Source organism: Heteronotia binoei, chromosome 2 (genome assembly GCF_032191835.1).
Source record: "Heteronotia binoei isolate CCM8104 ecotype False Entrance Well chromosome 2, APGP_CSIRO_Hbin_v1, whole genome shotgun sequence".
NCBI lineage: Eukaryota > Metazoa > Chordata > Lepidosauria > Squamata > Gekkonidae > Heteronotia > Heteronotia binoei.
This window is the reverse complement of record NC_083224.1, coordinates 50,852,073-50,869,445: the sequence shown is the minus strand read 5'-3', so window position 1 is coordinate 50,869,445 and position 17,373 is coordinate 50,852,073.

Genomic DNA, 17,373 nt, shown 5'->3' with positions numbered 1-17,373 from the left:
GTCAGCTCTTCCTGGCAGTATAGTCTTGTCTTTTTATGACGTGACCAATTTACGATAGCCTCAATTTGGTCATTTTAGCTCTGAGGCAGAGTTCAGGACTGGTTTGTTCTAGAACTCATTTATTTGTCTTTTTGGCAGTTCATGGTATCTGTAAAACTCTCCTCCAACACAGTATTTCAAATTAATCATCTTTCTTCCTGTCAGTTTTCTTCATGGTTCAACTTTCACACCCCTGCATAGAAATGGGGAATATTATGATATAATTGAATCTTTATCTTGGTCACCAGCAACACATTCTTACACTTAAGAATCTCACCTAGTTGCTTCATAGGGTTGCCTCCAGATCAATTCCCCATTATACCCTATGCAGCGGCGTCACTGGGGCGGGGCCAAGGGGGCCATCGGCCCTCCCCCAGAGCATTCTCATTGGCCCCCCTCTCCGCCTTGCACAAGCGTCGACGGCCGCCTCTAGTTGCTGCCCGCCCGGAGCCCGCGCCTGGAGCAGTGAGTCACCCATGGAGTCAGAGGAGAGGGGGATGGCTCTGGGACGCGGCTGAGTCAAGGCCTGACGCATGGTGGTTGGCTGGCGGGCGGCTCCTCCCGGGTGCTGGCGGGCCTGTGAAGGGAAGGGGGCTTCGTGGCGTCTACCGACCGGGGCGCATCCGCCCGCTCTGCCCCAGGCGCGAGCTCCGGGCGGGCAGCAACTAGAGGCGGCCGTCAACACTTGCGCAAGGCGGAGAGGGCGCAGCTCCCTCCAAAACACGGGCGGGGAGGGAGAGGGGCTTCCTGCCTTCCCACGCTTTTGCGCAGCCAGCAGGGCGCACTTGGCCCCAGGGTGCAACCCACCCTAGTGACGCCTCTGACCCTATGAGAATTGATCTCCACATAGAGAATAATGAAGTGCTCAGCAGAGGTTTCCCTCGCCACCCCCCACCTCCTTTCTGGCAACTCTGAAGTGAGGGATTGGCCTCTCTACTCACGAGTTGCAGCCAACTTCTTCCAAGTAACACAGATACACCATACCAAGAGGAAGCCTTTCAATTGGAGACTGGAGCCTCCGGAGGGGGAAAGTCACATGGTGGCTTTGATGGCGGGGCTTCCCCCCACCAGCCAGCTGACTGGGGGTGGGAAGGAGCCTAGGAAAGCAGAAGAACCCCCGCTGGGACCTGGGGATTGGCAAACCTATTGCTTCATGGCTGCCCTTCACAGTCTCAGTCTCCCGATTTTCTGGGTGCATTCTCCTTTTTGACTGATGATGGAGCCAAGGAATAGAAAATCTTAAACAATTTCAATTTCTCCAGTGTCAGCCTTAAGGGTGTAATTCCTCAGTGGTCATTACTTTTGTCCAGGACTTTTTTTGCAGAAAAAGCCCAGAAGGAACTCATTTGCATATTAGGCCACACACCCCGGTGTCACTATTGTTTAACACAGGGACTAATTTGCATTTTGTAGGAAAAGCCCAGCAGGGACCCACTGGCACCCCTTGGTGCCAAGGCAGCCGGAATGGCATTCCTGCTAAAAAAAAAAAAAAAAAATCTTTGGCTGTAATCCTGCTTTGGCACTTTCTACTTTAACCTTCACCAGTAGTTGTTTCAAGTCTTTACTGTTTTCTGCCAGTAATGTGGTGTCATCTGCATATCTTCCACCACTTTTCACTCCATTTTCATCTAAATCTAAACCAGCTTTCCTTTTGACATGTTCTGCATATAGATTTAAAAAAAACACAGAGATAAACTACATCCTTGTCAACATTGATCTGTGTACATTGATCTTGACCTTTCTGCCTTGTACCTTGATGCTGGTAACCTGTGGGGGCTTTCAGGGAAGGAAAAGGGGAAACAGTGAGGGAGGGAAAACTAGATGCCCCCCACAAGTCATTGCAGCCCAACCCCAAGTTCACAGTGCAATGTTAAACAGTTACACTTGTCTAAGACTACTGACATCAATGGATTTAGAAGGATGCACCTCTATTTAGGATTGCACTGTAACATAGTTTCTTCTCTGAATTTAATATCCTGTGTAATACTATGTCAGGTTTATCTAGACATGCTTGATCGAATTGTGTGTGCGTTCATGCTCATACAATAGAATGCCTCTCAAATTACAAACAATTCAAATGTTTTTCCTTGCGGTCACACTTCTGTTGAAGGGGATATTGCCTTTTCTCAGCTCTCAAGTTGCAATAACCTGTTGTTAGCAAAGCATGATACCTGCTTGTCTTCCCTGAACTACCAGCACCAGGAGTACATATGTAGTTGCTGAATAGAATATGGCTATGCTAGCATTGTGGAGATGTAGTGGATAGTGCCAGTTCCATGTCTAATTGTAGACAGCAACATCTGGAGAATTAGAGACAATTGGTCAAGAACTAGATGAGAGAAGCAACAAGGAAACAAATTCTGGATAGGGAGAACAAGAAGAAAACAATCACAGCGCAAACAAAAGAATCATAGAGTTGGAAGAGGGTATACAGATAATTTAGTCCAGGAGTGTCAAACATGCGGTTCAGGGGCCGAATCAGGCCCCCGGAGAGCTCCTATCAGGCCCCCAAGCAACTGGCTGTCATCTGCTTTCTTCTCCCTATATCTTGCTTCCTTCTGCATAACAGTTTGCTTTGCAGGGCTTGCTGAATTGCACAGGAGCTACAGAGCAAAACCTCTATTTTCTCCATTGGCTGAGGCTCCTGTCTTGGGGAGAAAGGGGGGAGGCAGAGCTTGCACTTATATATATATAATTTGTGTTTGTCTGTGTCCTTTATGAAGTTTCTATCTTTATGAAGTTTCTATCTCTGCTACCTAATCTTAAACCTGACACAACATGGCCTGGTCCAACCTTACCTGGCCTGGCCCAACAAGGTCTCATTTATGTCAGATCTGGCCCTCATAACAAATGAGTTTGACACCCCTGATCTAGTCCAAACTCCTGATCAATGCAGGATCAGCCTAAAGCATCCCTGACAAGTGTTTGTCCAGCCACTGCTTTAAGAGAGCATCTTAAAGGTCCTTTGTTCAGACTTATGACATGGCCTTGAAGGCTGCTAAGAAGGAGTTCTATGTGGCCTCCATTGTGTCTGCAAAATCGCACCTGGTCCAATTGTTTAGATTAATTCAGTCTTTGACTTTGCCTCAGGGCATTTCAAATGCTAGAGTATTGGCTATTGGCTGTGAGGCTTTTGCGACCCACTTTGCAGATAAAATCTTGTCACTGCTTCGTGACCTCCCAGCCACGTTTGATACAATATGTGAACTGGAGGCCCCTTGTCTGTCTTTGGGTCCGATTTTGGACCACTTCAGCTTGCTCTCTTAGGAGGAGGTTGACAAGATCTAGTGGCTGTGAAATGGACCACTTGCCCTCTTGATCCCTGCCCACCATGGCTGATTAAAGCCAGTAGTGAGGGAGTTGGGACTCCTCTGTGTGAGATTGTTAACAAATCCTTGTTATCAGGGATGTTCCCATGGGCTTTGAAGGAGGCAGTGGTTTGCCCTCTCCATCTAAGAAGGAAATCCTGTGTCTGGATCGGGGGAATGCAGAAAGTGGGATCAGGCTCCTGCCCTTCGATGGTACTCAATTAGTGCAATCGACAAAGGTGAAGAGCTTGGAGGTATTCCTGGATACCTCTTTATCTGTGGAGGCCCAGGTTGCTGCCACTGCAAAGGCTGCCTTGTTCCATCTGAGGTGGGCCTGACAGTTGGTCCCCTACTTTACTCCCTGTGATCTAGCCACAGCGATTCATGCAATGGTCACCTCCAGATTGGACTATTGTAACTCTCTCTACATGGGGCTACCCTTGATCCTGCTGCAGAAACTCCAGTGGGTGCAGAACACTGCAGCCCAGTAATTAGCATTGAGCTCTGTGTGGGCAGGGTTGCATCTGGTGCTGCGTGAATTGCACTGGCTACCTCTGGAGTACTGGATGCATTTCAAGGTGTTGGTCCTTACCTTTAAGGCTCTTTATGGCCTGAGGCCTGCATATCTTTGGGACCGCCTCTCCCCATACAAGCGCCCCCCTCCCCCCGCCAGGCTCTGAGGTTAGCTGCACAACATCTTCTTGTGATCCTTGGTCCTAAGGATGCCCGACTGGCTTCAACAAAGTTCAGGGCCTTTTTGATCTGGGCCCTCACCTGGTGGAATTAGTTCCTGCTGGAGATTCAGACCCTGTGGGACTTATCCATGTTTCACAGGGCCCGTAAGACGGAGCTCTTCTGCCAGGCTTTCAATTGATCGAGCAGGTGTCCCCTGAAGTCATCACTTCCCCCAGCACCATAGCAGCACCTTACCATCTAGGTGCTTAAGTTATGTTGAATATTACTTTGATAATTGTGTAATTCTACAGATTCTATAATTATGATATTGTCTAGTCTGGATGTGGTTTGTTTAACGTTCCTGTAAAGTTTTAATGTTGTAAGCCACCCAGAGCCTGCTTGTGGGATAGGGCAAGGTATAAATTGAAAAATTGAATTAAAAACCATCTTTGGACCCAACGGTCCTTACTACTGCCCAGTATCGAACTTAGCGTTCCTGGGTAAGATAGTGGAGAAGGTGGTGGCAACACAGCTCCGAGTCTTCTTGGAGGAAACTGACAACCTGGACCTTTTCCAGTCCAGTTTTTGTCCTTCCCATGGGACAAAGATGGTGCTGGTTGCCTTAGTGGATGATCTCCAGAGGTATCTGGATCATGGCAGATCAGCACTGCTGATGCTTTTAGATCTATCAGCAGTGTTTGATACAGTTGACCATGAGGTGTTGGCCCACTGCCTCGCCGACACAGGGATTCAGGGATTAGCTTTACAGTGGCTAACCTCCTTTCTCCATGGTTGGGGACAGAGGGTGGCTCCCCGGGGGGGGGGGGGGGGAGTTGTCCCAGTGATACCCACTTGAATGTGGTGTGTCACAGGGGACAATCCTTTCCTCGATGTTATTTAACATCTATATGCATCCCTTTGCCCAAATAGTCCGGAGATATGGGCTGGGTTGTCATCAGTATGCTGATGACACCCAGCTCTATCTACTTATGGATGGCTGCCTGGACTCCGCCCCAGATCAACTGGGTAAGGCATTGCAAGCCATGACTGGTTGGTTGTGTCAGAGCCAACTGAAGTTAAATCCATCTAAGACAGAGACCCTGTGTCTGGATTGGGGTGGGTGGGCAGGAAGTGGGATCAGGCTCCTGCCTTTTGATGGTATTCAATTTGTGCCATCAACAGAGGTGAAGAGCTTGGGGGTATTCCTGGATGCCTCTTTATCTATGGAGGCCCAGGTTGCCACCACTGCAAGGGCCACCTTTTTCCATCTGAGGTGGACCTGACAGTTGGTCTCCCACCTTGCCCCCAGTGATTTAGCCACAGAGACTCATGAAGCGGTCAACTCCAGATTAGACTATTGCAACTCTCTCTATGTGGGGCTACCCTTGACTGTGCTCCGGAAACTCCAGCGGGTGCAGAAAGCAGCAACCCAGTTATTAGCATCAAGGCCTATACAGGTGCAGGTGCATCCGGTGCTGGGCAAACTGCACTGGCTTCCCATCAAGTACCGGATCTGTTTCAAGGTGTTGGACCTTACCTTTAAGGCCCTCTATGGCCTGTGGCCTGCATATCTTTGGGACCTCCTCTTCCTATATGAGCCCCCCCTCCCACTTTGAGATCATCCACACAACATCTTCTCATGATCCATGGTCCTAAGAACACCTGACTGGCCTCAACAACAGCCAGGGCCTTTTCAGTCCGGGCCCCGATCTGGTGGAATGAGCTCTTGCTGCAGATCCAGGCCCTGTGGGACATCTAAGTTTCACAGGGCCTGTAAGATGGAGCTTCTCCACCAGACTTTTAGTTGATCTAATGGGTGTCCATTGAAATCTTTGCTTCCCTCAGCACCTTACTATCTAGGTGCTTAAGCTGTGCCAGTTGTCTGAATTATGGTCCTAAACTGTGCCAATTATCTGAAGCTGTGTCAAAGCTGTGCCAATTATCTGAAGTTTTGCCAGTTGTTTGAACTGTGGTCTCAGGTTCTGCCAATCCTCTGAATTATGGTCTTTTTGGTTTAATTTATATGTATTATATTTATGAGATTGCTTAATTTTGATAAGCCTTATTTATTGTTATTGTAATGTTGTGAACCGCCCTGAGCCCGCTTGTGTGATAGGGTGAGGTATCAATGGCAAATTAAATTAAGACTACCAGTGAGGGGAAGCCAGGGACAGCCCTGCCACTAGGCAAACTAGGTGATTGCCTAGGGTACTGGCCTTTTGGGGATGCTGAATTTGGTGCCCCCCATGTGGTTATCAGTGCAGGGGGGGCCCAGAAGTTAGCCTTGTCTACAGCCCTGGGAGGAGCTCACCACCTCCCTCAGTAGCTGATTCCAATGTTGAACAGTTTTTCCTAATATCCAGTTGGTACCTTCCCACCTTTATTTTAAACCCATTATTTCACGTCCTCTTCTCTGCTGCCAACAGGGAGATCTCTCTGTCCACCTCTGTCCACCTCAAATACTTAAAGAGAGCAATCATGTTCCCCCCTCAACCTCCTCTTCTCCAGACTGAACATTCCCAAGTCCCTCAGCCTTTCCTCATAGGGCTTGGTCTCCAGGCCCCTGATTTTCCTCGTTGCTCTCCTCTGCACCCCACTTCATTCTGTCCACATCCTTCTTGAAGTGAGGCCTCCAGAACTACACACAATACTCCACATGTGGCCTGACCAATGCAGTGTACAGCAGGACTATGACATCTTGCAATTTGGATGTTATGCTTCTGTTGATACACCTGAAGATCGCATTAGCCATTTTTGCCACTGCATCCCACCGGCTGCTTATATTTAATGTATGGTCCACCTTGTTCACAACATCTTGTTCACAAACACAGCTACCCAGAAGTGTATCCCCCATCCAGTATGCATGTCCCTCATTTTTGTTACCCAGATGTAGAACTCAGCACTTATCCTTGTTAAATTGCATCCTGTTCACATCCACCCACTTTTCCAGTGTTGAATGTTATCTCTATCCTCTGGTGTGTTCACTGCACCTCCCAATTTGGTGTCATCTGGAAATTTAATGAGTAGCCCCTCCACACCCTCAACCAGATCATTTATAAACATATTGAAAAGTACCAGGCCCAGAACCAGACCTGTGGCACCCCAGTGGTCACCTCCCTCCATTCAGATTAAATGCCATTGACAGCTACTCTTTGAGTGTGGTTCTTCAACCAGTTTCCTATAATGAGAATGAGAAAGAGTCAAGGCAGATTGTTATACTCATAGATGGTTGGTAAAAAAAAATGTTAATACAGAAATTTTGTTTGAAAACCTACTGCTGTCTTCCTATAAATCTAGACCCTGAGAGCTTTTTTAGTTCTGCTTTTATTTCAGTATACTGACATCTGGTGGGATTAGTCTGGAATTGTTTCCAGAGACCATTCATTCTGATGTGATATAATTTTATGTTGCTTCAACAGAGAGCTCTGGTTCCATGTTACCTTCCAAACTATAGTGGATTTAATTTTGGCTTCCACGAGGCATTGTCATGCTTCAGCTAACCTTTGGAATTCCCCCCTGGTCTGCTGAGGGTTTTCCCAAACCTGCTTTGGTATGCTTTCCTGGAAGAACATACTGAAAGCAGATTTGGGGAAGATGTGGGTGGGAAAGCATGGATTTCTCTTTTTCTGCATCCATATCCAGTGCCACGTTTGGAGACTTTTTCTTTCCCTTTTGTCATCTTCCCCTGTACCAGTGTTTGGTTTGTTTTTCTCATTTTAAAACAATTGCAAGAGAGGAAGACATGATTAAATCTCTATGTGAAGGCTCTGTTGCTGCTGTGAATGCCTTTGTATTCACAGCGTGAATTAGAGCGGTTTGTCACTGGCATGTGGGTAGTGGATAAACTCCCATCCCCAGGATTCAGAATCTATCAGGGCTCCTCACTTCAGTGAAAGCAAAAAGAGGGGACAGGAAATGATGTCATGTCACTTCAGGTTTGTAACCAGAAGTGATATAATGATGCTCTAGGAATCACACTCAATGAACAAAAGGAGAGGGTGTAGTTATAGTCAGAAGAGAACCACTGTATTGATAGAAAAATCCAGGAGGGAATTATCTAACTGTGCACTAGCTACTATTGTGTGGGTCCTCTGCTGTAATTTCACATGCAGCCAGTGTTGGAATAGCACTGATTGCTTTGCAAAGATCATTCTCAGCTCAGAATCAACCTAGCCTCTGCTTAGCCTTGGCTGGGTTTCCAGATTTGCAATCTACTTCCCCATGGCCCCATTTAGTTCTGTAGACTTCCCAGGGCCAGGGCTTTTTTTTGCCTGGTGGAACACGTTTCTGCATGAGATCAGGGCCCCGTGGGACCTTCTACCCTTCCATAGGGCCTGTGGAGCTGTTCTGGCTGAGGTGGCAAACATCCAATTAAAAAGTCAGCCTCCCATGCTGAAGACACGACTTCCATGCAGCCTAGATTAAACAAACCTCAGAGTCCAACAGCACCAGTTTTTGAGACAGTGCGCACAACAAATGTTTTTGTGTGATGTATTTTAATTATTTATTAATTTGTCTATGCTTGCAACATGATGCTGAATGCCAGGTCCTACCTCATTGCTGACAGGGGGGGCCTGGAGTTGCTCCTGGGATGTTCAAAGTGTGTGAGGTGTGATGGCATCATTCAGAAGTGATGTCATCACATCGCTGACATAGCACACAACATTTTATGTTTTGGGCAAAAACTCTATGGTTTTTCCCTAAAACTAGAGCTTCCTTGCACAACATCCCTGGTGTTGATATCATTTCTACAACATTCCTATTTGGGGGTGTTGTTCCCCTCACTGGCCAGCTATATAACTACTGTCTGTGATCCACCCTGAGCCTGCTTGTGGGGAGGGCAGAATATAAATTTGAAAAAGAAGAATAATAAAATGAAAAATATATAACTCCAGTTATTTATCTACTGGTAAACAATTTACTACTAGAGCTAGAGATTCGGGATACTCTGTCAGGGATCCATATCATTTGTCCCGTTGTCTGAATAGTTTGCTGTGGAATTCAGAATCGACACAACTCTGAATGGGGCACATCTACTTCTATCTTTCCCCTGCTAAGCCACTTATTTATTGAAACATCTCTAGCCCGCCTTTCTCATGATCCAAAGTCACTCAGCCATCAGTGCAGGAGCACAATTTGGACAGCTTACAGGCTGTTGGCTTTACTGGTCTGTCTTTCAGCAGTGTAAGGAGGCATAAGAGATGAGTGTATGTGTTGCTTAATTTACCTCAGACATGGTAATTTTAGGGGGTGTGAAAGAGAAAAGAATAGAACCCAATACCTGTAAATCACCCAGTCATTCTAACCAGACCTTCTCTCAGACTTAGCAAGATAGCTTAGCAGGAAAAGAGTGTAGGTGGGGATGCCCCATACAGCTGATGTGGGTTTGTGGGGAAACAACAGAAGATTGTCTAAAATAAACTTGGGTTGACTCCAACTCCCCCTTTTTCCAGACCAAACAGAATGACTGAATAGGGAAACAGAGTGTTAAGGGATCATGCCCCACTCAAGGAAGGTGCACCTAGATACTACTGATATTTGCACGTTCATTTAGAGGCTACCATTTTGCTTCCTTTACCCAGAAAACCAAAGGTGCAACCTGGGTCCAGCTTCTTCTAATATCATCAGGATGCATAAAAGGGGCCTTAAGATAAGGATTTAATCTTTAACATCTCCCCTGTAGCTCTCCACATGTAGAGTGCTAGAGAACTGTGTGTATTTGTTATATACTTTACAGTGGAATTGTCTGCTTCCTCAGATATTTGTGTGAGTTGATTTAGTTTTGTGGGGTGGAGTCCCTGATTACTTAGTTCTGTTTATTAGCTAGAGGTATACCTTGCATGAGCTTTCTTGTTCCAAAACCAGTTGCTAATGATGTCCCAGTGTCTCTTATTGTTCTGAGCATACCTGTCTCTACTGTATGAACATAAGAGAGTACTCTCATACTCATTATTAGAGTAAGGAAGCATTACAAACTAGAAAGCTTTTTCTCTGTTTTTTATTATTTTGGTTGGTTCTTTAAAAAACATAATTATAGGGCAGCGGGTTGTTGGGACCATCACAACTACTGGCAACCTCTGCAGATCCTGGTACTCAAAAGAAGCCTAAGGTGTTTCAGTAATTTCTACAGTGCCTCATCTATTTGCATAGCATTTAAGTGGAAATTATGAATGACCTACTAATTGGTCAAACATTAATCTAACAGGAGAATGAAGCAGCATCTTGTATCCAGGGTGCTGGCTGCAGTGCTCTCTACTGGCAGTTTATGAATTAACAGAATAATGTGGGTTGTTAATCTACAAATAGGATTATGAAACCACAGCAGGTCAAAACAATAATTCTGTGGAAATAGTTTGCCTCTTTTTTTGGCCAAAATTAAAACAGCTCTTCAGAAGGATACATTTCTCCTTTCAAAATCATATCAAGTAAGAACTGCTGGGGAAGATCTCTGTCTGCCTGAGATTCACTGCCAACCCAAGTGGGCAGTTTTGAGGAACTGTTTGGTTCAGCCGGAGGCAGCAGTTTTCTACCTTCATAATTTCAGTTGAGCTCATTCAGCAGCTGGCTGAAGCAATTTGTTCCCTAAGTAGAGACAGTAGATGATTTGGAGGAGAGGCAGGGACTCAGAGCTAAAGCCCCTCTTTCTACATGCAGAAAGTCTACAGTTTTAATCCCTTTAAACTCATCAAGCTAGAAAGCTGAAAGGACTTTCACCTGCCTTGGTGCTTTGGCAGCTACTGTTGATCTGAATAGACAATACTGAGTTAAATTGACCAAAGGTCTATTTTGGTCTATGAGAGCTCCCTATGTTCATAAAACCTTTTTTGAAGGTCTTCCACAAAAGAAAAATGCAGGAATTTTTATTTGACTCCCCAGGATAGAATATAAACCACATGGATGCCCATGACATCCTTGAGGCACACATTATCCAAGCAATCAGGTAAATTATGAGTCTGTGCCAGCAGTGGCTACCCAAGCCAGATACTGTGCCAAATATCACCAACTATAAAGGTGAAATACCTCTGGAAATGCTGTTCATTTTAAATTGCCCACAACAAATTATCAGCACAATTGTATGAGCTCAGCTTGAAAAGAAAGTGTCATTATGAGCAAGGAGGGTTTAATCTTTTAACACATCTTTGGGGGGAAAAATGAATGCATCATTAACACAAAGAGAAGGCAAGTCCAAAGTCTTTTGTTAAATAATTGATCTTTATGAAGTAAAAGATATTCACTTATTTTTTTTACTCTCTGTCTAATGTACTCAATGAATGGTAATTTTCCCAGCTGGCAAGTTCTGGCAAAAAGAGACAATCAATTTTACATGGAAGTCCTCCTTGACAATAGATTATAAGATATAAGCTATAGCCAAATATTAGCTCTTGGGAGAACAGACAAATTAGGGGAAGAGATATCTTTTATTGGTCTGACAATAAAGAGTCCAATAAAAGGTTACCAGACTGCTGATTTCTGCTCAGCAGATTATGATTGATTACAGACTTCCAGGGCCTTGCATCAGACTATCAGACAGAGCTTTCCTTTCACCTTTAAAGAGCAAAAGGAAAGATGGATTGCAATTTCTTTTTATGATCCTTCTTACCCTTCCATTCTATGAGGTTGGTTCAGATTCAGTCGTTCTTAGATCTCTCTCTTTCTTTCTCATCCCCTCTCTCACATAACTACTTCCAGTGAAGGTTTGAGTTGCTGACCTACAATTTATAGTTGTGCAGAGCAGGATCCATTTATTTTATCAAATGGCAAATAGCACTATAAAACTAATGAATGATTTGGGGCAAATTTGTTTTTGGCATTTCCCAAAGATGTGTGAATCCTTGAGAAGGTGAATAACTGACTCACAGCAGTCAAGGCGATTCTCTGATTCTTTGTGTGTTGTTTGATCTCATTGCCCTCAATATCCCTCTACTATCTGCCAAGTGTTTCCACTATATGTGCATTTACACCCTCAGAACTTGCAACTGTTTTAGGCATGATTTGAAAATAGGGGCAAATGTGTGCACAGGCTGCTGTACTTTCCTATGCACCTAAATTTCTTTACTGAAAATGGGCAGAAAAAGAAAAGGAAGGAGTTCTTTTGAGACTTGTGGAATTTTGAAAGAGCCAAGGAAACATCCCCGTGGGCACCACATATTTTTGGAGGCAAACTACACATTACACTGCAGTCCTTTTCAGTTGTTTCAGACACACGTCCTGGGAGCCCACCATTAGAAACATATGTTACCATTTGTTTTATATATTCTGGATTTTCAAATTACACAATATTTTTATTTAAAAATCAAAAATTTAAAAGTTAGCAACCATTAGTTTTCAGCATGGGAAATGTATCACATTTTACTGAAATTTGCTACATGTTCTGATGGTAACTGACTTCATCCTGGTAAAACCTGTTCTCTAAAATGTTTCTGCCCTTGTCTAGCCATAATTTGGCCATTCATAATTTACAAACCACTTTACAACACGCAGCTCTGTAGAACAAACCAGCTTCTGCTGCCTTCAGTGTATAATAGATTTTCATGTGAATTTGATCTTGTTCCAGAGACTAAGAACAGTTTCCTGGGAGCAGGCACCATTGAATTAGGTTTCTACATAGACCTGCTTCTGCGTAGACCTGTTTAGGATTGTTCTCTTTGAAAGTATGAGCATGTAGGGAACTGCAATACAAATCCTTTCAAATGTTTGTGCTTGTGGACTATATAAGGCAATAGAGTAACACCTTCTAAATAACTGCACCATAAAAACATTTGTGCTTAAGAGAACTGACACAGAAAATATTGAAAATGCACACTCACAAATGAAAATGATGCTTATTCACAGCATGGTGTAATATCTAGAATACTGATGAAACCTCCTGAGGCTAATAAATTGCTCATTCCTTGTGATGTGACACAAAATGAGCATCTTTTGTGCTGCCGAATTATGATCACAGGTTTTTGCTTCTCCAGAAGAACCTCAGCAATTAGGCGTGTGCTGATTAACAGGGAGACAGGAGGGTAAGACATCAAGTGCACAAGTCTCTGGTGGTTTTTCTTAGTGAAGTGAATACATATAAGAGACTTCCAGTGAAGCATAAGGAGCATGAAGATAAAGCCTACAAATTGAAAGGTATTTAAAAAGTCAGTAATTTTAATGTTGTCTGGGAAAATGAAGTGCTGAGTGGTTCAAACACACAGAGAGACCCTGTACTGCAAAGAAATTGCATTTTAAAAAATATGGAGCAGCACATCTGAAAAAGATAGTTCCACATGGTATCACTAGGAAGGATGTGAAAAAACAGGATTTAAAGTAGCAGGAAGAAAGACCACAGTAGAGCCATTAAGACAGCCTGGGGTATCAAATTCAAAGGAGAGCAAAACCACACTCTCAGCATATGCCCAAGGGTCACACTCATAAAGAAAACTACACTGATTTTTACAAGGAATGGGTCAGCACAGCAGTAGGTACCATCCTTGGATCTTTTTTAGGAGGGAGAATGGGGTTACATAAGAGGCTGGGAAGCAGTTGCCCAACCTTACTTCATGCAAAGCAGAATGGACCAAGCAAGTTCTGACTCACAGTCTCTTTACAGCCTTCACTCACAAATGAGTTTCCTCACTCTCTGCTCTGGCAGCCTAGTTACTTTTCTTCTGCATACCACCAACCCTGCCTATTATAGGTTCTCCCAACTTTTCTTCATGACCCCCCCCCCCTTAAGACTCAACCTAAAAACTGTGGCTGATTGGGTAAGGAGGAAAGGGTGCCAGACCTTCTCCACCCCTGTCAGTCTCTCCAGCCCAATGAGTTACCTTCCCCAATTACCCAGCTGTGACCAACTGGATGACCCCATCAGCCAGACCTTAGCTACCAGTTTCATCCTTGTTGGCTGTTACATCCATGATGCCAGAGATTCCTTTGGGGGTATACTTGAACCCCTTGGTCACAGTATGAGCAATAGTTTGTTTCTAAAAATTTATCTCACTGTGTTACCCATCCATATTTTACCTGCCCAAATCACCATGTCATTATTGTCTTCTGTTGCTAGCTCTCTCCTCCCATTCTTATTTACTTCATTTATATCCCAGTTTTCTCCCCAATGGGAGATTGAAAGCAACTTATGTTGTTCTCTTCTCTTTCATTTTATCTGCATAACAATCTGTGAGCAATACTCCCTCTGAACTGTGGAGTCTTGTGAGCAAAAATTCTACTTTGTGAGCCACTGGCATTAAAGTTGTGAGCTACTGCATACATTAGTTTGCTCTGGGGCCATTTTTTCTGAGCTAAGACAAACATGTGAGCTAGAGGCTAAAAAACTGTAAGCTAGCTCACACTAACTCAGCTTAGAGGGAACACTGAGGTAGGTCAGGCTGATAGGGTTGCCAAGTCCAATTCAAGAAATATCTGGGGACTTTGGAAGTGGGGCCAGGAGACATTGGAGGTGGAGCTATGAGCAAGGTTGGAACAAGTACAACTGAACTCCAAAGGGAGTTCTGGCCATCACATTGAAAGGGACTGCACACCTTTTCAATGCCTTCCCTCTATTAGAAATAATGAAGGATAGGGGCACCTTCTTTGGGGGCTCATAGAATTGCCCCCCCTTGTCCAATCCTTTTAAAACTTGGAGGGTGTTTTGAGGAAAGGAATCAGATGCCATGCTACAAATTTGGTGCCTGTACCTCAGAGAACACCCCCCCAGAGCCCCAGATACCCGCAGATGAATTCCCCATTATTCCCTATGGGAATCATTCTCCATAGGGAATAATAGAGTGCTCAGTAGACATTTCCTCCCCCCCCCATGCTTTCTAAAGTTGGGGGAGGGCCTCTAAATCAGAGAATCCCCTGCCCCCACCTGGGGATTTATGCAAACAAATATGTTTGCATATATCCTCACTGAGATTCGCCTGTTGTTCTTACAATGCCTAGTTGATTAAAGGGCTGGAACACTTTCCCTATGAAGAAAGGTTGAAACGCTTGGGACTCTTTAGCTTGGAGAAACGTCGACTGCGGGGTGACATGATAGAGGTTTACAAGATAATGCATGGGATGGAGAAAGTAGAGAAAGAAGTACTTTTCTCCCTTTCTCACAATACAAGAACTCGTGGGCATTCGATGAAATTGCTGAGCAGACAGGTTAAAACGGATAAAAGGAAGTACTTCTTCACCCAAAGGGTGATTAACTTGTGGAATTCACTGCCACAGGAGGTGGTGGCGGCCACAAGCATAGCCATTTTCAAGAGGGGTTTAGATAAAAATATGGAGCAGAGGTCCATCAGTGGCTATTAGCCACAGTGTGTGTGTATGTGTATATATATAATTTTTTTGCCACTGTGTGACACAGAGTGTTGGACTGGATGGGCCATTGGCCTTATCTAACATGGCTTCTCTTATGTTCTTAGTTTGGGGATTAAAAATGATTTAAAAAGTAATAGATTGATATTAAATGTTGCAGTATATATATTGACCCATGGGTTGACTCCTACATAAGATAATAAAATTAACTGTAAAGGAGACATAAATATGAAACAAACTTTTTATGTCAGCTGGTTTTGTGTTTTTTATTGTTGTCAATGTGAACTTTTTGTGTTAAACATATTAAGTATGAAGCAGTTTTATATTTAAAAAGTATATAAACATATTTTAAAAGTATTAAAAAGTTTGGTAGTTTATTCATATCACAGAGATTTTTGTTGTTGTTTGCATACATCTTCACTGTGATTCCCCTGTTGTTCTTACCCACCTGGGGACTGGCAACCCTCCCTCTCTCACACACACACAGATGCACACACACACACTTACTGGGTCTGGTTCCTCCGCAACGACATCTAAAAAGAACAGGGGTTACAAGCTGCTCTCTTTCAGACACACACTTTCTTGCTCTGAAAACAAAAGCAAAACAAGCAGAGGAACTGTGCTGCTGACTCTTCCCCATGAAGTGCTTCCTGCTCAACTTTAAAGGCACACTCTCACACACACATTTTAAAACGGGACCTGCTTGCAGGTTTCTAAACTTGCTGGAGTTCTAGTGGTACAAGGTGGCTTTGGGGGCGGGGAGAAGCCTGTAAACCAGGGATCCCTCGCTGGGACCTGGGGATTGGGAAGGCTACCGCAGATCAATTCCCCATTATTTCCTATGGGAATCATTCTCCATAGGGAATAATAGAGTGCTCAGTAGACATTTCCCTCCCCCCTCTGCGCTTTCTAAAGCGGGGGTAGGGCCTCTAAACTGGGGAATCCCCTGCCCCACCTGGGGATTGGCAACCCTCCCTCTCTCTCACACACACACACACACACACACACACACACACTTACTGGGTCTGGTTCCTCCACAACGACATCTAACTTATTTATTATGTTATTGATTTAAAATTGCTGTTGTATTATATTGTTTTATTGAACCATGGATTTCCATGCTTGTGAGCCGCCCTGAGCCCGCCTTTGGCGGGGGAGGGCGGGATATAAGAATAAATTTATTATTATTATTATTATTATTATTATTATTATTATTATTATTATTATTATTATTATTATTATTATTATTATTATTATTATTATCTGAAAAAACAAGGGGTTACAAGCTGCTCTCTTTTACACATACTCTTTCTTGCTCTGAAAATGAAAGCAAAACAAACGGAGGAACTGTGCTGCTGACCCTTCCCCATGAAGTGCTTTCTGCTCAACTTTAAAGGCACACTCAAACACACACACACATTTTAAAACGGGACCTGTTTGCAGGTTTCTAAACCTGCCGAAGCTCTAGAGGTACAAGGAGGCTGTGGGGTGGGGGAAGCCTATAAAACTGGGGAATCCCCCACTGGGACCTGGGGATTGGGAAGCCTAGGCTGGGAGTATGTGACTGGCCCTACATTTGCCCAGCAAGTTCCCACGGCAAAGTGGAGATTCAAACCTTCATCATACTTTCTGAAACAGCAATCTGCTCTACCTGCCAGCCTAAACAGACTAAAAGCCACCATCAACCAGTTCCAAAATATTGCCCCTTGACTGCAAATGCTGACTAGTTGCAAATGCCACACTCCTTAATGAATACAGTGCTAATTTAAATAGGAGGGAGAGGGTAATATTTAAATATGTAGTCACAGCTATTGATAGGTCAGCCTATTTTTTCTACCGAGGAAAAGCTGGTTCAATAATTGTGTGGAGTGAAACTACTCTTGAAAATCTAAGGGCTTGATAAGTCCTTCCTTCAAGTTGCCTTAACTTTGATGGACCTTAGACCATGCCTACTTTCCCCCGATATTTTATATGTCAAGTATGATTAAAAACAGCATGCATTCTGGGAGCATAGATACATTCCTTTGCTGTCATTGGAAATTGTTCCTTTCCAAATCAAAGATTTAGGTCC